At 35.6% G+C, this 9686-nt stretch overlaps 1 long non-coding RNA gene across 1 annotated transcript; it reads right to left on the bottom strand.

Moving 5' to 3' along the window:
• Positions 1–456: 456 nt before the first annotated feature.
• Positions 457–5876, bottom strand: LOC134619055 (uncharacterized). Its single transcript, XR_010091958.1, has 4 exons — positions 5827–5876; positions 2933–2968; positions 2090–2116; positions 457–547 (listed from the first exon to the last, which is right to left on the bottom strand). It is a non-coding gene; the product is annotated as an uncharacterized LOC134619055 (long non-coding RNA).
• Between the last annotated feature and the right edge of the window lie 3810 nt (positions 5877–9686).

The following is a 9686-nucleotide window of genomic DNA, read 5'->3' as shown; positions in this document are numbered from 1 at the left end:
AAAATAACCAGATTCTCTTATTAGAAATAAACCTTTAAAAAGGTGATATTTTATATAATTTATCAAAGTAAGCCAAACTATCAGTGTTAATTCCAAAGTTTAATGCAAAATTAAAATGACAAATGGAGGGCTGTGTAAGAAGTTTCTACTGTAAGTTCTACTGTACTGTAATTCTACAACTATGCTTTCAACTTTCTACTTGTAATTTCCAGCAAAAAGACTGGATGTGAGAGAGTTTAACGATAGGAAAGAAGGAGCAGTGAGAGCAGAGACCTCTCAGAATTCTGTAACAGATCGATGAAGTACTGGTAACTTCAATTTCCCAAAAATGGGGCCATGTCAAAACTTGATTATTCCAGTCAAAACTTGATTCCAGTCAAAATTTGATTCCAGTCAAAAACGTGATTTTTGATAACTTAGATAGAGCTTGTGGGATAGAGTGAAGCAAGATAGAACGTCTTGTCAAAATAGATAGAGTGGGGAGAGTGATAGGACAGACTGAATTGCTTGTTAATGATAGAGGGAGAGAGCTTCTGTAGCAGGTCACCTGTAAGACAAAGAGGGACTGGAATTAGACATATTTCCAATAAACCTGGCTTTACTGTATTTTTCAGACAATAAGGCACACTTAAAATCTTTAATGTTCTCAAAAATAGACAGTGCGTCTTATGTATTCATTCTGGCTGTGCTTACTGACTTCAAACCAATTCTATGTGGGACACGGCGCTGAAAAATCTCTCAAAATGTTTTAGTACGACTTTGGTAAGCTACAAAGCCGCACCCACTTAATGGATTGTCGGTACTGTAGTCAGGAGCCTCGTGGTGTAATTCGCACTGTACTTCAACGTAATAGGACGCTGTGTGTGTGCATAAGGACCTGGCACCAGTTAAGAGACATACTTGTGAAGCAGATTTCAAACTGATCAACCCATGGAGAATTTGTGAAAGAGGAAAAAACAGAAAAAGTGAGTGTATTGTTCTATATTTTATGTGTTACTGAACAATGTTGCGAGTTCTTGTAAATGAGTTGAACAAAGCTTGACTTATCTGACTGTTTTGTTTGGCTTAATGTCCCTTGTGCTTAAAACAGACCCATTCATTGCCCTTATGCCTTATAATCCTAAAATATACAGTACAGATGCAATATTCAATGGTGGTTGAACTGTTATAAGGACATTCTGCATTCTGCATTCTGTTAACACAATAAAAACAGAGTCTATTGACTTAAACCAAGATGTGCTGCAACAGTTGCTGTAAATATTACATGGTCCAAATAAACCTACACACTGACATTACAGCAGTCAGTTTCAGTCTCCCTGCTCTACATTAACTTTACATCCACTCAACTCAAATTTATTGATTCATTGCCCAAAAAGAACACAAATCTTTTCTCACATTTGCCTAAAAACATCTTGATGATCACCAAGAGCTGTGCTGACTCACTGCACTAAACTGAGCCTCTTATAGTGAGAGAAACATTTCAGAAAAACAACAGCATTAAAGTCAAACTTGGTGCTGTTACTGTGATGGTCCAGAGTTCCTTTACTACTTCAGGACCTGAATCATGCCATCAGGTCCTGAGCTTCAGTTTAATCACACTCAGGATTCACAGCAAGAAATGGATAAATTGATCCAAAAAATGCAAGGAACTGTGAATGAAACAAAACTCTTGGTGTAGACTAATCAGATTCTGGACTTCAATGAAATTGAGATACTTGGCATGGCCTGAAACCCTATATTGGACCTTAATTAAAAACAATCCTGAAAGTAGAGTGTTCCAAAATCCCCCCAGTGATGTAAATCAATCATTACTAGTTACTGTAAATATTTGATGGTAGTTGTTGCTATCAGGGCTTCCACATGTGGGTATTAGAGAACAACTGTTTTTTACATTATACCAGGATGTTCTGGTTTGCATTTCTGTGCTTCATAAGTAAAATCATCACTGTAAAACTGCTTTTTGTATTTATCCAGGTTATCTTTGTTAGATGATTTGAAACATTTAAACGTGACAAAAAAATACAAACAAACGAAATCTGCGAGGAAGAAAGACTTCCCAGCACTGTACCTCAGACAAACCTTTACTTACCAGACTTGAGATGATCAGATGAGCAGTCTAAAGAAAGGAAACAATACATCAGATCATTGTGTAATGATTCAGACTGTTGAGTCTCTTCAGGTTAAAACTATTAGATACAAAGTAATTATTTAAATCAGAAGCAACAGAAAACTTCATCAGATTTTAGTTAGTTTGGACAGAATATGTAAATCCCAAAATACATGTATATATTGAGATGTTACAGCAACAACAGTGGCACACCATTTTTGTAATTAGAATTAAAGTGTAAATGGACTGATTCTTATATAACTCTTTTCTACTCTCCTGGAGTACTCAAAGTACTGTATACAACATACCACATTCACCCAATCACACCCATTCTCACAAGCACTTCATCTGTACTCAGTGCTTTCTAAGTACATTCACACTCCGATGGATGCATCGGAGAGCAAGTTGGGGTTACTAAAGTCACTAAATAATTAATAAACTAATTTAACTTATAGCGTAAATAAAGAACACACTGGCTTTAATATACCAAAGACTGCCCACTCACAACTCTAGTTCTTAGTTTTTTTCTTATTGCTCAAGCGTTTAAGCTACCACTTATACTGACTGTCCTAAAACATGTATGATTTGATAAGCCATCAAATATTAAAATCAGAAAAATGTGCTATTAAACTTCAGGGACACTTTCAGGGACAGTCAGAGGTCCTGTGTGGGGGCTTTGCTGCGACAGATTATAAATCCTATGTGTTTTTGCCCATAAGCAAATGGCAAGATGTCACAAAAATCTAAACAATTGTATATAAATTGTAAACATGTTACACAACCCCAAGGTCCATATTGCTTCAGTTACAATCATTGTTTACTTACTGCAAACGGCAAAACCAAGCTTCTATTTCACTCCGTCTAACGAAAGACAAAGAACAAAAATACAGAATGAGATAACTCAGATCAGCATCAGAATCAATAATGCATCACTCTCTGTAGTCAAAAAGATTCAGTAAACTTCTTTGTTTACCACACCTGGAATACAAACAACAAAATTTTTCTACACCTTATTAAAGGTTGCCATGTTCATTAAATGTAATTTCATCTATCTGCAATAAGCCACACAAGTTTCTTAGTCATGTTATACCCTAATAGTCCAAGGAGCTTGGAAAGAAAAGCGTCTGAAGTTCTTTAAGTCCGGGTTCATACGCCTTTTTTAGGGTCAAATTCAAGCACTTTTTAAGCACTTTCAAGGTCCCTTTTCAAGCTTTTCAAGCACATTGATGCTTCTTTCCTGTGTGACAAGAAATAGGAGATGTTTGTTTGTTTGTTGGTTGTTTGTTTTGTAAGTTAATTCCCAATTAAACTGTTTTGTTGCTAGCTACATTGCTGTCTGTATTATTTCTGAAGTCCTAAATGATCACCTTTAAAGTGTTTGTGCTAATAACATCATGCACAGTTAGACAGGCATGGAGAACAGCACTGACTGGGAGAGGCTTTGAACAGATCACATAGTTAAATTCAACATATAAGACTTTAAGAATGCACAAGCATCTACTTAAAATCTATTGAATTTATCATTGATGATATTATTATGTACAATTCCAATGTATTTTGTTCATCTCCCTTAAATAAACAGGCAGCCTTAAAGTCTGAAATATTCATATACAAATACACAAATGTGTGTACTGTCTCGGTGGCCTCAGTGTGAGCTTGAAGACATTTATAATGTTTAAGTAGTTTAATGTGTAGGTGCTGACCATAAACACATTTGGAGTGAAAGCCGGGGAATTTTGGTAGCACAGAAACAAGTGGCTATTCTTTGTGACCATATGGATTAACCCCTCATATTACCATTATTTCAGCCAAAGGCACCAAGTTAATAGCCAAAAAAAGCTGCAGCAATACACACAAATATAAACAGTACTTTGTGACAACTTTGCTTTTAGCCTTTAACCCTCTGGTGTCCAGGGTATAATTAGCCCTATTTGACTATATTTCACCTTTTGCAAGATAAAGAGTTTTTAATCTGTTATTTTTCATTTTGATATACTGTATCAGCACAATTTTATCTAAATTCCGACCAATTTTAAAATGCCAGTAGAAAGTGATATTTTTGACTGTAAAAACCATAAGCATGTTTAACAAATCATTTTCAAAACTTGAAATGCAAATAGAAATTGTAACTTTTAAAAAAATGCACAAGTTTTGCATACAAAGTTATATGGTACTATTCACCTAAAAATTCAGCCAGGGCTCAGACATTTTTCATATAACCATTTCATAACTATTTACAAAACAGAACAGACCAAGTGTTCTGCATCAAATAAGAAGGCACACAAATTATTTATGCAACTCCCTAAAATAGTTTGTGTCCACTATAACACAGATGAGAACAGCACAGGGATAAACCTGCGACTGTGACGTTCACTAGTAGAACTGACACACAAAACAAAACAACGACTAGCCTACACACTAATTACACAAGACAACACACTAACTTGAGACTCCAAACACGGTAAACGTCACAAATCTCTCACAACTGAAAATTCAAGCCCTTTTCAAATCTTGAAAGGACAACATTAAATTTCAAGCATTTTCAATGATTTCAAGCACCCGTACGAACCCTGTTAAGTTCTTCACTTCTTCACTGAAGAAGCTTCTCATATGACAGGTGAAAAGCTTCAAGCAATTTAAACAAGTCCAGACACTTTCCTTTCCAAACTCCTTAGACTTCAATGACCTGGATGACTGAGAACCTTCACAGACATAATGCTCTAATACTTTGATGCTATTAAATAACATATTTGATATCATAAGAAATTACTTGCTACACCCAGCACTGAACACTTTATCAAATGGTAACAAAACAATTTCAAAGCAGAAACAATCATAAATAAATGCTTGGATTATATATTTGTAGGCTCATTTGACGTGGCCTGGAATGAAATTCTACTACCTAAAAGTATTATCAACTGCACACAGTATCATTTAGTATATTTTAATATGCTGGTGTTTAAAACAAATATCTACATACCACATTAACAATATTAATAGCTCACTGCTGCAGTTTATTTATTTGAAGGTGGGCTCATTTTTATTTCATTAATTTTCCACAAAGTGAGAAGTCAAACAGAGCTGCAAATTAAAGTTTTATTTAAAAGCGGGTCTGCACAAACAAGTGTTTGTTAAACAGTTATTATAAATTTAAAGTGTCCTTCCTATTAAGAGTTCTTATTATTCTTGTAGTAACTACGTGTTTTATCCTCATTCTCTCTCCCTTCCGTTAATTAACCTGCAACACAGACACATGGGCACAGGCACGTGACTCTTTTTCAGTCAGAAGCGGTAAAATGGCTCCTTTGAAGTTGCCGAACCTGCCACTCCAGCAGTTAATCAATGGCGGCTCGTTACAAAACATTATAACCTAAAGCCTGTTTTAACCGAGTGATTTGTGAAGAGGAGAACTAACTGCACCTTCTGTAACAGACTCAGAAATACTAACACACTAAATGAAGGCAAAAAAAACAACACAATAAACTGCAGTAAACAGTCAAATGAACCCTCATTTCACACTGGGACTTTAGGAGCGCTAGGAGTTAACATTGGGTTGTCAGGACTATCTTCTATATAACTCCTTTAAAAGCAGCCATTGTGTTACTTTAATGTGACTTATACTTCAACTGGCTTTAAAAGTCAGTAACAATAACTCAGGAAATCACTCAAACAGACTATAGACATTTCATTTCAGAGAAGAGAAGAGAAGTAGTGCTTACCAGCGGCAGTCGGAGAAAGTGGGCGGAGGGGCAGAATGAGCCGGAGACATAAGAAACAAGAGGCGTTCACGGGTAGTGGGATATCCCGCCATTACACAAATGGTCATTGAAAACGTAAAAAATGTATGTTAATTTAATTATTTATGTACAATACTTATTTGCTACAGAAAAAAACTAACAGAACTTTAATTCTATAAGTTGAATGAAAATTCCAAACAGTATTATTTGAATTTGAAATGATGACTAAAATTCATAAATTGATATCAGTGAATCAGAATCAGAAAGATATTATTGTTCCCCAATGGGCAATTAACATACAACAGAGCAGCATGATATTGAATGTAAGGACAGGACATAAACAGGCAATAAGAGGGAGATAATAAATATACAGAATATACAGTATATACAGTTTTAAAATTTATCAGCTTTAAAATTAAAGTGACTGCAAGGTGAATAAATAATAAAATATAACGCCATTATGTTAAAATGTAATGCATTATGGTAGATTTATTTAACTGACTGGAGGAATCAGAACAGTGTTCTGGACACCGTTCAACTCCAAGTGGCTGGTAAAGAGTTCACCAAACCTAAAAAACAGTGCAGGACAGTCTGCAAAGATGTGGAGTTAGTCAGACATTGTGCAGAGAAGATGAGGAACAAGTTCTAAAATACAGAACAATAAACACAGTCACCTAAGCATCCTCACTGCACTGCAGGACTCAGAGGTTCAGTGCCATGAGGCTTTTTAACAGCAACTACTCACATGTTCTTTTTACATTTATTTCATTTATTAAGATAAGATAAGATAAGATAACCTTTATTAGTCCCACACGTGGGAAATTTGTTTTGTCACAGCAGGAAGTGGACAGTGCAAAAGTTATGAAGCAAAAATTAGAATAAAATAAAATAAAATAAAATAAGAATAAATACAGTACAGTACAGTACAGTTCTAATAAAAATTGGTTGTAATAATATGAATTATGAGAGAAAGGGACTTGCCCCCACTCGTTCACCCCTGCTGCAGTGAGGTAAAGGTGAGGCTGTCTCCAACAACGCTCTTCAGTGAGGGTATAAAAGAAAACTATTTTTACTATAGCCTTAACAGGTACACTTTCTGAAACTACATGTTAAAGTAAAAATCACATGTGTATAAAAAATGTTTTCATAGCGTAGAACCCAGTTAATACAAAAAACTTGGCATCAATTACCAGTATTTAGTGTAAGGGTGGCTTCTACACACACAAAAACACAGGCTTCAGCCAGCACATAAGCTAATGTGCTGGCTAAAGCCCTAATTTCCTTCGGGATTAATAAAGTATTATGATTCTGATTAACGCATCACAAAACTTAGGGAAATTGACAATGACTGGAGTAATAGGAAAAATGAAGATAGTGTATAAACTATGCAATATACACTGCTCAAAAAAATAAAGAGAACAAAAATAAGACATCTCAGATTTGAATGAATGAAATATTCTTATTAAACATTTGGTTCTTTATGTAGTTTAATGTGCTGACAACAAAATCACACAAAAATTATCAATAGAAATCAAATTTACCAACCCATGGAGGTCTGGATTTGGTGTCACACTCAAAATTAAAGAGGAAAAACACACTACAAGCTGATCCAACTTTGATGTAATGTCCTTAAAACACATCAAAATTAGACTCTGTAGTGTGTGTGGCCTCCACGTTCCTGTATAACCTGTCACAAACAGAAAACTGATTAAACAGAAGTGTCACATGATCAAGAATTTACGCCAGTGTCCTGTTACTTTTAGACAGTAAGGAGCAGATGGCTAAGTTTATTGAACTCCACGAGACAGCTGGTGACGCAAATCTGAAGGCCAGACCGTCCAATTTCAGAGCCGCTCACTTTCGGCCTACCCGGCCTCCTGAGAACCCAGCCCACGTAGACCACGAAGCCCGGGTCCTCAGGAGGTGTATGAATTTGGACACCGCCAAATACTATAATTTAGGATTTAGAAGAAATACTATGACTTTGTACAAATATGATACTTTGGTACAAATACTATGATTTGGTTTGAATACTATGATTTGAAACAAATACCATGATTTGGCAAAAATATACCATGATTTGGCACAAATACGATGATATGGCAGAAATACTATGATTGGGTACAAATACTATGAATAGGCACAAATACTATGATTTAGCAGAAATACTATGTTTTAACATAACTAATATCTTTTGACAGAAATTTCTGCTAAAAGGTACTAGTTCCGCTTTTTAGCAGAAATACTGTAAAATACTATGATTCGGGATAAATACTATGATTTGGGAGATATACTGTAATCAGCACATATACTATAACATGACAGAAATTCCTCCACTTATTAGTAATACTATAGCTTAACAGAAATGTTATGTTTTGGCACAAAAACCATGATTTGGCAAAAATACTATGATTTAGCAGAAATACTATGATTGAGCAGAAGTACTAAGATGTAGTAGAAGTACTTTGATTTAACAGAAATACTATTATGGAGTAGTAATACTTTCTGCAATCAGAGGTACTGCTTCTGTCTGCTTCATCAGGCTGTGTACTTGTATGTATTTCTGCCATGGAGCGTTAACAAGAATCTGAGGTCCGTATTAGACAAACTGCTAACATCATAAAACTTTGCAGAATTGTAATAAATTAGCAATATAAATTACAGGTCTGTGATAGTGTATAAATTTGTAGTGAAAAAAAACCATGTGGACCAAGGTGGAATTGAACCCACGACCTTTGGGCTGCAGACCCGTGTCATTACCAAATGCGCCACCGGCAAAGAGAGCCAGTGCCTGGAAAACAGGGAGATGAGCAGTCAGAATTAGATCGCGGTGAGCGGCGTAAAGCGCCGTTTTCTGGAGTTACAAAATGTCGTGTAACTCAAAAACTAGGTGGGATAGAAGCACAATTCCTTTACTGGGTGAATCAGCAGAATTTCATGAACTTTGACTGCGATAGCTCTTTGTACCTCCGTCGCGGAGATATGACGAGAGAAGAAACGGCTTCATTTTAAGAGTTTGAAAACAAACATAATTTATGGCTCAAGAGTTTGAAAACAAACGTAATTTATGGCTCAACAGTAAGATGACAGTAAAAACTGCTCCAACCGTGAGTGTCAGCAGTGTCTGAAGATGAATTGGCACAAGCCTCTCATCTTAACTTTGCTTTATTAAAATTATTGTGGCATGCAGATGAATCTTGCAAAGAAGCTCACAGGGAGAGATTGAGCCTGTATTTCCACCCCAAGCTGGTAGGAGGAGTTTTTTATTGAACATACTTGCTTGTGCCACAATGTGCTTCAAGGGTCATTAACAGCATAAAAAGAACTCACTTATGGTACTGCATTCTTCCTATAAAACAATAACTGTCAGTGACTTTGTACCGTAGTATAAACACAGCATTCAAGACAACAGTTAAAAGTAACGTAACCATAAACAATGAAACAAGAACATCTAAAATGCAGCACATGTCCCAAGGCATGATGGGAGAGAACTAGCTGTTCCCCCAACACGCCACATTATTTATGAATTATGATTTGGCAGAAACACTGGGACTTGGTATAAATACTATGATTTACATGAAATACTTTGACTTAGCAGAAATTCTGTAATCTAGCAAAAAGCACTTCAGCATAGCAGAAATTCTATGATTGATCAGAATTACTAGGATTTAGCACAAACACTATGATTTGTCTAAAAAAAACCCTTTATTTTGCAGTTATATTGTGATTATGGCAGAAATACTATGCTTTGGAACAAATACCAAGATTTGGCAGAAATACTATGAGCAGTAATAATATAACATAGCAGAAATACTGTTATTTTGTGGAAATACTATGCTTTG

Source organism: Pelmatolapia mariae, linkage group LG20, assembly GCF_036321145.2.
Source record: "Pelmatolapia mariae isolate MD_Pm_ZW linkage group LG20, Pm_UMD_F_2, whole genome shotgun sequence".
Lineage (NCBI taxonomy): Eukaryota > Metazoa > Chordata > Actinopteri > Cichliformes > Cichlidae > Pelmatolapia > Pelmatolapia mariae.
This window is presented reverse-complemented; position numbering and strand designations above follow the sequence as displayed.